The sequence below is a fragment of the Oreochromis aureus genome, linkage group 15 (genome assembly GCF_013358895.1).
Source record: "Oreochromis aureus strain Israel breed Guangdong linkage group 15, ZZ_aureus, whole genome shotgun sequence".
NCBI classification, from domain to species: domain Eukaryota; kingdom Metazoa; phylum Chordata; class Actinopteri; order Cichliformes; family Cichlidae; genus Oreochromis; species Oreochromis aureus.
Window position 1 is genome coordinate 8087489 of NC_052956.1, and position 12280 is coordinate 8099768.

At 38.8% G+C, this 12280-nt stretch overlaps 1 long non-coding RNA gene across 1 annotated transcript; it reads left to right on the forward strand.

The window, feature by feature from the left end:
* The first annotated feature begins 5122 nt into the window (after positions 1-5122).
* Positions 5123-12030, forward strand: LOC120433046. The gene is made up of 3 exons (XR_005608273.1): positions 5123-5255; positions 6678-6750; positions 11025-12030. It is a non-coding gene; the product is annotated as an uncharacterized LOC120433046 (long non-coding RNA).
* Positions 12031-12280: the final 250 nt, after the last annotated feature.

Genomic DNA, 12280 nt, shown 5'->3' on the forward strand with positions numbered 1-12280 from the left:
AGTTATCGCTTCTTTTCTCTCGAAGCACCCATGCTGTCGATGCGTGGCGTGACAGTTGTGAGGGCTGAAATCATTTTGTTATTCAGCCCAACACAGCACAGTTTTAACCTACATGATCAAGAGACAACTGTGCGTTTGATTTGCATTTCGTGTTGGCCACTCCCTCAGCAAATTTACAGCATCCAGTGCCTCGTGCTAAATATTGCAGATTGAATCACAAATTGCCTTTGTCCACAGGACTTTTATTTTGACACGAGGAGCATGCTGCATAAATATTGGATAAGAGTGATGCTAGTATAAACACCTATTATTTATTCATGAACGTCTCCTGAAACATGTCTTGAACCTTTTAAGAAAGTGCTTTGCAAACTCATTTCAAAGAAAGGAGATTCAATCTTTCATTTCAAAAGGGACTGGTAATCTCAACACTGGAAACTGAAGTGTAGCGCACACACACACACACACACACACACACACACACACACACACACACACACACACACACACACACACACACACACACTAAAAAATTGCAAACCATCTGATCCCTATATCTCTGAAAACTGCAAAGATCAGACAGAAGCACATGCCTGGCCTCAGAGATGAAAACGCTGGGGAAGAAATAAGATATATGTACGTATATATATATATTTTTTAATTTATCGGGTCTGTGTATCTTTACGATAAATACGCACCATTTGAGTTTTCTGCAGAGAAAAACGCATAGCTCCTTATGTCAGTACAGACAGCTTTCTGAATTAATGAAACATGTCAGAGAATTTTTCTGCTAAAATCTCTTTATTGGTCAGAGGTAAGCCTCTGCAGTGCAGTGAATTAAAAACACATTTCCGTTAAAGGTCAACTTGCGGATAAAATCAACAAACTTTGTCACGGATCAAGATGTGCAATCGTTAAGGTGGATGTTCCGACTATGCTGTACCCGTATTGTGTATTCACCCTCAGCTTGTGCATTTGAATAATGATGTGCATCAGGGGGGGAAAAACCCACACTTGGTATCATTTCTCTGTATCTTGCTGCATTCTCCTGCAGATGCCCCTCTAAACACAGCCACTCAGTCCTCTCACATGTCCTCATAGTGTTGGGGAGAGAGGTGGGGAAAAGTCCTCTTCACCAGAAACAGGGAACCAACATCCATAGATTTTTTTTTATTTATACATCTGGGGAAAAATACATCAAAGTGTGTGTTTGTGACACGGCGAGATAGACTTTGTGTGTACGTGTGCATGTATGTGTCGCTGCTGTAGTGGCTCAGAAAGAACGAAGTTGCTGACTGGTGCTGGAACAGGCCTTGTAATCTGCTTTTATACCCCCCCCCCCCCTTTTTTCCTTCTATCATCTCATTGTCTCCTTTTTAGATGTTTGAGCCCTTCCAAGAGAGAATCACTGATTAGGGGGTGCATGTATGTAGGTGATTTTCTCTTTCACAGAAAGAGAAGGACAAGGTTGAGAAATAGGTGCATTTCTTGCCACGGTGTCACCATTTTTGGGGGGTGTATGTGTGTCACTCAGCTTAAGTAAATAAAGCCCTCATGCGTGCTGTTGTGTTGTGTTGCGAGCTCGCGTGGGTATTTGTGGTGTTTTGTAAGAGCAAGAGGATCAAAAATTCCTCTCAAAAGCTTCCCTCCCTCTCTTCTTTTTGCAGCCTCGTTTTGACGCCGAGTGCCAGCGCTGCCAGCAGATCCGCTTTGTACTGTATGTCTTTGTGTAGAAACCAACACCCTGCATTTGCCCATTACACTGCAACTTCAATGCACAGCATGTAGCGCATTTGTCCAAATTCAGTAAATGTTGAAGCCCTGTGTTTTGCTGCCGTTTGCAGCAGTCATCTTGGGGATGATAGGGGCTACTGAGAGGAGCTTTGACACAAAACGGTGACAATAAAGGGAATAAAAACACAATGTGTACATTCATTCGCCAGGCACTGCAAAAAAAGTACTGACTATAGTAGATTAGTAGTCTACCGCCTCATAATGATTCACTCTTAAATGCTCTACTTTGTGGATATCTTCTGCAAAAGCAATAAAATGCTATTGAAATGATTTCCGTGCTTATCAAATCAGCCGGTGACCTCTGAATAAAAGGATGAAGTGTGGGAAGGTCTGAACATGTCACTTGTCTGGATATGTGATGTCTAGACAACTAATACCTGGTGGGAGCCACTGTGTCTATATGCAGTGTAGGTCTTCATAAGTCTGCTCATTATGATGGATAGGCTGATGCACCAGCAGCAAGCGTCTTTATTGCAGTTACAGTGAATGCATTTCTACACTGTGACACATCTACTGCTCAGTTTTCCTGTAAAGTGAGGAGGAAGAGAAGCAGAGGGGGGGAAAGATAGAATGTTTAAATTAAAATATCTGGGCCTTTTTTCCCCCTTATGATTAGTCTTGCTTATGTTTTGGCATGTACAAATCTAGGGGTAAAAATGTAGAACTGAGTGGGACTTTCAAATGAAAAATAAAGATTATGACTGCAGTCTGGTTGTTTAGAATGGTTCATATAGGAACGTAATGTTATGTGTAGCCAGTACGATATATCTGAGTGCTGCATAAACAGCTCTATCCCCTTGTTTGATGTAGCTTATCGGATCGACGGTACTGCAGCACTGCTGAGAGGCTAACTCTGTTCAGGGAGAATGACAGCATGCATTTATCACAAGTCTCTGCAAATTAACATGCTAGCGTGCACTGAACTGCTAGCAGTTGCTCCTGGGGCACCTGAGTTGTTATTGTGCATTGAGTGAAGGTATTATCATTGCCCTGACTTGGCGCTCTGACAGAGGTTAGGGCTAATCATCCTCTGCGGGGGAATCAATAGCCAGCACAATTCACTGGGAAGGGCCTGGAGGAAAAGAAGAAAGCAGGAGAAGGGAGGCTGACATATATATATATACAAAAATCAAGGCTTTATCACAAGGTGTTTTTAAAGCATGTTGGCGGTTTTAGAATAGCATATTTATTAAAAATACCGCTGAATACTGATGACATTTTTGCAAAGCACATTTTCATATAGACTTATACCCTTCTAGGTAGCTCTCTGGTAAAGTCAAATTATTTAACGTTTTTTGTTACTGATGTGAGTAATTGCAGCATTCCTTGTTGATACATTCAAAGAAAGTTTTAGACCTAAGATGTTAAAAGGCTAATTCATACCCTTAAAGAGTTCATCAGATTTCCCTTGCTGAGTGGATCTTACCTTTGAAAATAATCTCTTGACCTCCTCTCCTGTTTTTCTTACATTGCTCTTGAACTACGATAGTTCCACACATTAACAGCATTTTTTTTTTCTCTCCCTGGGAACTACAGCAACTGTACATTAGCCAGCAGACACACTGTGTGAGCAACTGCACATAAACTATTTTTTGTTTGCTGATTTTTATTGAGCTATATGAAAAGTTGTATTTTAAATTACATGCCTTAAAAAAGCATCACTCAGTTTCTGCTCGCTAAACTTCTATACCACTAGCTTTTGTAGTACTGTCACCACAACTTTATTTACATATGCCCCTTGAACATACCACAAATGCAATAAAGAAAAAGAGATGTGTTGAGGGTATGCAGGCTGTGGGAGGCCATGGTTTTACTATTACTGAGCAAGTCATCAACTGGCTTGATGTTATCCTCATGGAACTTATTTTTTTAGTTTGCTATACAGTCTTGAGTCTGCAGTTATTTGAATGAATATATTTATGTGATAAATCAAAAAAGCAAAAGTTCAAATTATGTCACTTAAAAAGAACCAACTAATAAATTGTTTTATTAGTGAAGCAAAAGCTTCAAGTTACCCATCATTTCTTTAGATTTTGCGTTTGCTCTTCAGCAGCAGTTCTCCAGGTGTCCAGGCCTTTTAAAGATTATTTCTGGACATTGGCTGCTTTGTTACTCATTTTCAGTCTTTGCATCTGACCATTTTTCCGAGAAATGTGTGTTAAGCAACTTAACACTAACGTATGAATCATTCAAGTATAAAAAAGGCCAATATTGTGTACTAGCAGTCTGCCACAAAGACACATAATTTGTTCAATTCCAATTTCTTCATATAAATCTACCAAAAATGCCAAGGATAACACAGTTTGACAGGCATAAAATAGAAAAGAGCTATTAGCTGAAAACTTGGCATATCTCAGCATGGTGTCCAGTCTGTCCTCAAAAATCTGAGGAAACTGGACAAGTGGAGGATGAAAGAAGTGGCAGGCCTAAAAAAAAATAAATAAATCTGAAAATCAGTGGAAACAGGTCTTATAGAGTGATGAGTCCAAATTTAAAATTTTTGGTTCAACTTTCTGGAGGAGAGAGGTACATCTCCTACAGTGAATGTCATTAGCCATCTCCTAAACACGACAGCGTTTTAGGGCTGGATTTTAGCCAGTGGTGTAGGGGATGTTGTCAAAATGGATGGATTTATTAATGCAGAATGATCCACCATGCATTACCATCTGGAAAGCATCTGATTGGCAACAGAGTCTTTTTCATTATTACAATGATCCCAAAAATGCTATCAGTCATGGATTGACCTGCTCAGAGGCCGGACCTCATCATTATTAAAACAGTGCAGCCAACAGCCAAAGAAGAGCTTTGAATGTCCTTCAAGTAGCCTGGAAAACTATTCCTGAAAACTACTTAAAGAAATAATAAGAAAACCTGCCCAAGAGAGTTCAGGCTATGTTGAAGAAGAGAGGTGGTCATACCAAATATTGATGTCCAAGCTTGTTAGAACTGTACAAACTCTATTTTTCTCCATAAACAGTAACACAAAATAAAGCAATACTGGGAATATTTAAAAGTTTTTTCCCAACATCTAAAAATAATGTTTTCAGCAATGTTTAACAGTGTTCAGCACTTAACTGCTCACCTCTTTCTTTCGTGCAGGTGTGTAACATCAGCAGCTAATTAGTAAGATTTTCTCATGTGACATGTCATCTCTGACAGGGCACTCTCTAGCTCAGGGGTGCCCAATCCCAGTCCTCGAGAGCTACTGCCCTGCAGCTTTTAGATGCGTCCTTGTTCCAGCACACCTGAATCAAATGAATGGCTCGTTATCAGGCCTTTGCCAGACTTGATGGCATGCCGAATTGGTAATCCAACTATTTGATTCAACTGTGTTGGAGTAGGGATGCATCTAAAAGCTGCAGGACAGTAGCTCTCGAGGACTGGGATTGGGCACCCCTGCTCTAGCTACATAGGTCTTCATTTGTCCAAGACTTCTTCATGTTACTGCCTGATGCTGCATTCAGGTTTGCATCTCTCGTCAGCTGTATTCAGTTTTTAGGACGTTGTCTGTATTTGTTTAAAATGATTGCATTTATTGAAATGTGTAAACTGCTTTAAGCAAATATCAAACAGAGAATTCTCATTATTTAAGGTTGGAAATATTAATTTAATTTGAAAATCGAGCTAATGGATTTAATGGACTGTTGTGCATCCAAAATCATTAAAAGAAGAGACTGTTTTGGGTGCTGTTTTTTGGGAATCATGTAAAATTTGCATGTCAGTGTTGATAAATCTTATGCAGATTTCACAACTGACTTTTGGTGACAGTTCTTGTTCTTGTTAGCCATTACAAAATATGAATGATTGCAATTCTACTTGTAAGAATGTTAATTAAAAGTATTTTTAATACATTAGAAACTGTTCATTGGCTCAGGTGTATTATACTGATAACCGGGTGGCTTTAAGGTCTCTTAATTTGTCAAGAGAAATTAAATGATTCATTCAGCTATTAAAAAAACTAAAACATTCAATTCAAGGCTCACAAACGCCTGGAGACACTCAGCCTGCAAAGACTGCTGCTCATGTTTTCTTCAGTGAATTCTTTAATCTGTGATGATGACCTGTCCCAGGGGTGCCCTGCTTCTTTGCAAAGGCAGACTTCCATGACTGAAATGGAAAGGTGGTTAACAGGATGGATGGATGGATGGATGGATGGATGGATGGATGGACAGTACAATCCAAATTGGCAACACTTAATGATGTTTAAAACTGACAGTTCTTCTTATGACATTAAAACAAATTTTCGTTTTACAGCCTCATTAAATGGATGTTAAAAAGTAATTTACACTGTTTCCTGTGGGAAGGACAATTATGTATGATTGCATTCGTTTTTGATATATACACACATATATTTAAATATAGTTTGATCTGCCTCTTTGTTTTCCCCTTGCAGTCAAAAGACATTGGACCAAAGCCAGTTTCGATCAAACGGAAATAATCATTATTTTCACACAAGGAATCAAACGGCATAAATCTAGAAAGCGCACTCACTGAGGCAGCAGTGGCAGCCTGCCTGTTTCATTTCATAACGAAAATTAAAGCAGATTAAAATTAAAACCAAAATTTTACCAGGGAATCCATGCATTTCGTTGACAGTGAAATACAAGATCAAAAAGCAAACCCAGCGAAGCGGGTAAAGTCCAGACACAGTCGCATGCAGACACACATGTTCAAATATTCAAAACAAAAACAAAGAAACTGACAGGAAAGCCAATATAGTGGTCTGTCCCCTCCTTTTCCCCTCCTGATCTACTGTCTTTCTAACTGCAGCAAAACGTCTGAACCACAGCAAATTAATTGGGCAAACAAAGTGCATGCTGAGGGAAAATTAGACCCCCCGTTTCTGTGTTGCATCCATCATTTTTGCTTTTGTCTGTCTCTTTTAGGTGCTGCTCCGGTGCTTGATGTTGCAGGCAGCAGCTCCCACCTCTAGGGAGAAGAATAGTCTGCGATGCGTTGGTGAATATTTTGTTCTGCCTCATTGGTACAATTTGTTTGTGGAGAGCTGAAAAGTGCCTATTGAAATATTAGATATTTTTAGGAATGAAATACAAAATAGCCAAAGAGTAAAACAAAAAAAACAAAAAACACAGTGAAAACTACTTGAAAGTGCCTGATGATGGTGTGTTAGGGAAGTTTAATGATTCCATCTTTGAAACAAATTTCTTTCATGGCAAATTCACATAATTTGTCAGTCTGAAATTGCAGAATTTATTAGAAGTTAAAGGCAGAAAAGACAAGAACAAAAATCTGTTCAAAGTTTTGAATGTTTACGCCTAGTGCTACATTTGCAATCGTACTTCCCAGCACTGCATTGATCAGTCCGACCTCATCTTGTCATGAGCTCGTTTTCCAGATATGAAATGCATGCTGGGATGAATCTCAGAACAAACAAATATGTAAGAAAAACAAATCCCCCACATGCTTTTTTTGCTCCATATGTGCACACACGCATACAAGCATCGTACGCTGGTGGCAGCGGTGTGACAGACCAAACGCCCTGAGTGTGACGGCTAGTAGAAGATTCATGTGTTATAGTGAAGACATGCTGGTAATCCATGTTTGGCAGCCTCACAAAAAATGAATCTGGCTCTACCGTGGCTAGCCTACTGTATGTCAATACTGAAATATGAATGCAAAAATGAACACATGATAAAGGACATAGTGAGCCGTGTAATTACCATACATAACTCTGAAAGAGATCCTGGAGGGCACTGGTGTTTGATGTGCTCACATATCAGCTCTGTGTGTGTGTGTGTGTGTGTGATAGTCATAATACGACAGCTTCTCTTCATACTGTGAGTCACCCACCAACTCAATATGAACAGCCACTGCAAGAACACACACACACACACACAAATAGATTAAAATGCTAAAACCACAAGCATGCAAGGTGATAAACAATAACCATTTAAAGAAATATGAGGTTAGTAAAATCCAAAACTCCTTGTCCTCTGAATTCACATGAACACATTTTTCTAAATGCAGTCATGCATATCATTGTTAATTATTATTTATTTTTATTTATTTAGTTTTTTTAGCCAAGAGAGAGATGAAAATCAACATTTTTCATAGGGTGAATACATAGACGGTGACTTGTGAAGTCCCATTTTGTTGCCTCAATTTTAAATTTATGACTATTATCTACTGTTGGGAGGCAGAAGTTCACTTATGTAGCTTAAATGAAAAGCTGCAATGCAAGTGTTCAGCTAACACTAGCAAGTTTGATAACACACATGCATACATAAAGTGGATACAGCCATTTAAAAAAGCACAATTAACTGCAGAGCAACCCATTGCATCTGTCAGACGATTGCATTAAAAATAATTCAAACGATGCCGAAACCACAACAACAGCCAAGAGGTCCAGACTCCAGATAAGTAGAGAGCAGACAGCTGCCAGCTCCAGTGACCTGTGTCAGCACATCTGTCGATCACAAACCTGATGCAAATTCATGAAAATTTTTGTGCAGTTGTAAAAAATTGGAAAATAACTTTAAAAAAATCTTTGTTTTTCAACAGATTGCAAACACTTTACATTATATTTCTATTGTAAAGTCTGTGAGGACTGACAGGTCTTTTGGAGCCAGGCTCAAGTTTTTGCACTTTACCAGTGACTACATTTTTCAGCCTTGCGATGCAATCCTTTCTCTAGATATGAAGCTGACGCCACCTGTTTGTTCAGTTCTTACAAAAATCTAAATGCACAATCTAAAGTCCACAAGTGATTGTGGACAAAATCATAGATGATCTCAGTACAAAAGTCAAAGAATAGAATAGAATAGTCAAAGAATAAACAACATAGTTCAAGGACCTTAGAACTGAAGAAGCTTCTCGGATGAGAGGTGAAACGTCTTCAAGCAACTTAAAGAAGTCCAGACGCTTTTCTTTGCAAACTCCTTTGACTACGATGACCTGGATGACTGAGAACCTTCACAGACAGTTCAAGGAAAAGCGCCACATGTGCATACCGAGGGCCTTATACTATGAAAGAGTGAAAAAAAAAATGTGCATATATATATATATAACAGTGATAAAAAAAAAATCAAAGAAAATAAAAAATTAAATTGATTACAAAAAATGAAAAAAATTGAGATTGTGTACGAGTATTTCAAATTACATTAATAAAATAACATGTACACTATAAATCTAAGAAAAACAGTTGCATGAAGGTATAATACAGAATAAATAAAGATATATTAGTTTGTACCTGTTTAATTTTGGATTAAATAATAATAAAGCACTGCTTTATTGTAGGCTCAGAAGCAATGCAAAACAAAACTGGTAAGTATGTGAGGAGACACTGGGAAACACACAGCATGAGGGAGGACGTGACAGAGGACTAAAGGAGACGCTGACCTAAATACAGAGGGATAACAAGGAAGTGAGAACACACGAGGAACACAGGTGATACGAATAACCATAACGAGACAGGGGAGTCTGGACTGAGCAGAATAAACATGAAAATGCAGGACCTTCACAATAAAACAGGAAACATGACGTGGGAGTGGGGAGAGGCAGACGAGGGAGCGAGGGAACACAAGGGAGAGCACAGACATGACGCGCTGGGGGAACATGGAAAACATGACAGAATAAAACACAAAGGGAAACACGACACAAGAACCCACACCACAATATAAACACAGACACACAGGGAGACACAGAGAGCAGAAACACAAGCGGAATCCAATAAACTAAACGGAACAACCTAGGAACCGTAGAATAAATAATGAACTAACAAGATACAAAAAACACAAGAAAACTAAGAACGCTTAGTCAAAATGACCCAGGACCATGACAATAATATTATGAATTAGTAAACAGTTATTTTACTTTGAAGGAGCTTTTCTGGCTGCAGTGTCAAATGAGGACAGACTTTCTCTTCTAAGATAATCAATTAGATGATGAACTTTTTACTTTCCTGCTCTGGTTTTAAACCTAAACTTTCGTCGCATTTTAAGTTCCTAAGCCTCATAATAAAAGCTTAACTCACACCCAAGATGTTTTTGGCTTTCAAAGAAGAAAAGTGCTTTTATGTGAGAATTTGACTCAGTTCATTTTCAAAAAGTTTTTTTTCTTTTACGAGAACCCTTAAGGACCTCAAGATAAGTCAGCTGGCTTTCATATTGATTGCATCACATAAATTGATGTGATATGGTCCGTGCATGGAAATATATATGGTGGAGATCATGACTGTGAATTAAAGGCTCTCAAGTTTGTCCTATTAAAATTATGGCACACTTAGCAAAATTAAGGACATTAAAACAGATCTGAGTAATGCAGACATCTCAAGGCATTTGACATACTTGAAGTCTGAGTTTCAGCAGACCAATCTTTAACTTTTCAATCATATTTAGAGAAACACTTACCTTTAAACTGCATAAGGAAGACACTTTTTTTCCCCCACAGACACTAAAAATTAAAGTTAATCTATAAAACCAAACTCACCCTTATGCAAACAAATGGTCACGTAATGTCCAGGTGCATATAAATTATGAAAAACTAATAATCTAATGGGCCACTGCTTTCTTTTAAGACAATGAAAGTGATATCGCTTGCTAATTTCATATTAAATATATAACTACTAAGTTACTTTAGATAATAGTGACGGGAAGAGAGCGACGATTCTTCTACACGAGGAGACATGCGATATTCCCCCCAAAAAACAAAACTCCAGCTCCACTTATCTCACTTGAACACCTTTAAGCGCCTTGAGTGAGGAGGCAAACAGAACATTTCTGCTGCTCAAGTGACAGTATTGATAAGCATGCCATAGCTCACCTACTCTTAGGAAAATCATGACTAGCTATAAATGCGTGCAGTACCGAGCGTGCCGATACAGCCTTAACTTTAGAGTTTTGTAAGAGGCAATGTTTGCAGGAGTTCTGGCATATCATCTGTCTTCATTTGATTATCCAGACAGCCAGAAAGAGACTTGTATTGTTGGGACATGAAGGACTGAGCCTCACAGACATTCAGGCATTGCAGCAGGAGGATGTGTTGTTTGCTGAAGTAACGCTATGCCATATCAAAGCTGAAACATCAGGGAGCTAATGCAATCCTAGTAACAAGCAGCCTTTGATGCCACATTTGATGGCGAGCAGATGTTCTGCAGATGATAGTGCACTGCTCCGTGTGTGTACACCACTTGTATTTGTGCTTTTCGGTGTGCATATGTCTAGAATTTTTCACTAAAAGCCAAACACTTTCTGTCTCCCCTCTTTTGTCTGCAGGTGTAAGTGCTGCACCAGAACAGGATCGGAAAGTCAGAAATGTAAGATCAAAGGTAAAAGGGGACAGAAGATTAAAGAGGGCAATAAGGCTGGCTGCAGCTGAAATGAATGGCTTTTAGCATTGCTTTATGCCGCTGCGAGGAAACATTATCAACTTTTTGCTTCCGTGTCTATCATCCAGCAGCAAAGGTGTGAAGGCAACTGTCATCTTTTCTTTTCTTTTTTTTTCTTGCAAAACACCATTAAGAGTTCTACTTTGTGCATCAATTTGAGAAGCCAAAGTGGGCGCAAAGTGTCTTCATCCCCCCTGGCAAACACAATTATGTCTGAGTATGATTACAGATCTGATTAAACTGCAACTCTTTGTGGATAAATGGGCAACGCTGATTACGATCAACCTTTTATCGCTTCAAAATGGGTTGCCCTCAAGGTCCAAGTTGAGAGAGTTTCAGCTTTACAAATTTCCCAAATGAAGGAAACGTACTTGAGAGGTGTTCCCTGTCAATGTGTGAATGCGGGGTAGGGATGCAAATGGTTTTGTAAGAATTTCATTAGGCTGGTATTATTCATCACTTTCTCAAATGTATCCTTGCTCAAAGTCATTTTGCCATATTCCCTCAACATAACTGAGAGTGCTTTATTGTATTACAATCAGTACCATCAGAGGGTTCACTGAGTGGAGTGGGTTGGGAAGTTTAAAAAAAAAACCCTTTTTAAAGGTTGATTAAATCATTCAATGAAGAACTGATTAAACTGTCGGGAGTGTGGCGAAATAGAGAGCAAGAAAAAGAGAGAGGTGAATGCCAAAATTCATTTATTTACCCCTAGGGTCATTAATTCTATTTTCTCCCTCTGTATGCACGACTGATCCAACTAAACAGTGGCTTAAACAAGTGGCAAGACAAAACAAGGCAATGGGCTCTGGATGCTAAATGGAAACTAAATGAAATTAAGTTAAAGGGGCAAACAAGCTATGGTAATTCATACATTCTCTCACTGTTATTAAAAAGTGCTAAAAATGAGTTGAGTTTTAATAAGTTAAAAAAAGTACCTCAGTACCTCACACTTGATGATTTAACATACCATATATGGTGACAGGTGATGGATTTCCAGTGACTCAGAGGTTGTAAACTGAATGCTGTCCTGCCTACTCTATTTCAATTAACACCTAACCAAATGCCCAGCTGATTGCTTTGCTGCGCCTTTTTTGTGCAGCTTCCAATTTCGTTCTTTGTTAGAATTAATCAGCGCAAACT